This window comes from Penaeus monodon, chromosome 32 (genome assembly GCF_015228065.2).
Source record: "Penaeus monodon isolate SGIC_2016 chromosome 32, NSTDA_Pmon_1, whole genome shotgun sequence".
Lineage (NCBI taxonomy): Eukaryota > Metazoa > Arthropoda > Malacostraca > Decapoda > Penaeidae > Penaeus > Penaeus monodon.
The window spans coordinates 21,457,356-21,458,177 of record NC_051417.1 but is presented as its reverse complement, the minus strand read 5'-3'; positions in this window follow the sequence as shown (position 1 = coordinate 21,458,177).

Here is an 822-nt window from a genome sequence, read left to right as displayed (position 1 = left end):
TTCACAGCCCAAACATCTGGTAGCTAAAATGTAGATTGGAATTGGTTATTCAAAAAGAGCTATCAAAGCTTTTCATTACCTTTTCATTTGTTATTGTAAATCATTCTTTTTTTCAAGAGAATTTATTGGATTTTGATTATTCAGTGCGTTGTTTACGGAACTGGTTATTCTAAAGCGGATTATAGAGGACAGTAAGCCTGAAAAACAATTTGAATGATAATATTCAGTATCATATTAATGCTGTTAGTATTAATGGTACTAATTTGAATACATTTACGATGAATGAAACGGCGAAAATGATAACAGTAAACAAAACAAAATAGCAACGGCTTAATCGCCCATGGTAAAAATTATATTCATGCTTGAAATCTTAAAACTAACACGCTTACAGGAACGACAATAGAAATCTAGTAGAAGTTTGTTTTAACGATGAACAAAAACGACAACTACAGACTATCTTTATTTTTAGTATTTGTTAATCTATAAACACATTACAAACCGATAAAGGTAACAGCAGCACAATAATTAACCGTTAATTTACTATTCATTTTGAAGGCTTTTAGTACACATACGAACAGAGGGGGAATTCCAGCTCTGCATGCGATTCCTATGACGATGACCTTGAAGGCTCGTGTCATGAGGTCACGCGAACGCCCTTTCCTCCTGCGTTCATGACCCGATTCACCCACATAACGTACGTTCATATCTACCTTATTTCTATACATATTTAAAAGGAAAATATATGTGATGGGAAGGAGTTATCGTTAGGCCAAGGAGGTATTTATTTTTTTATGAGGATGGAGGAAGAAGGAAAAAAAGGGG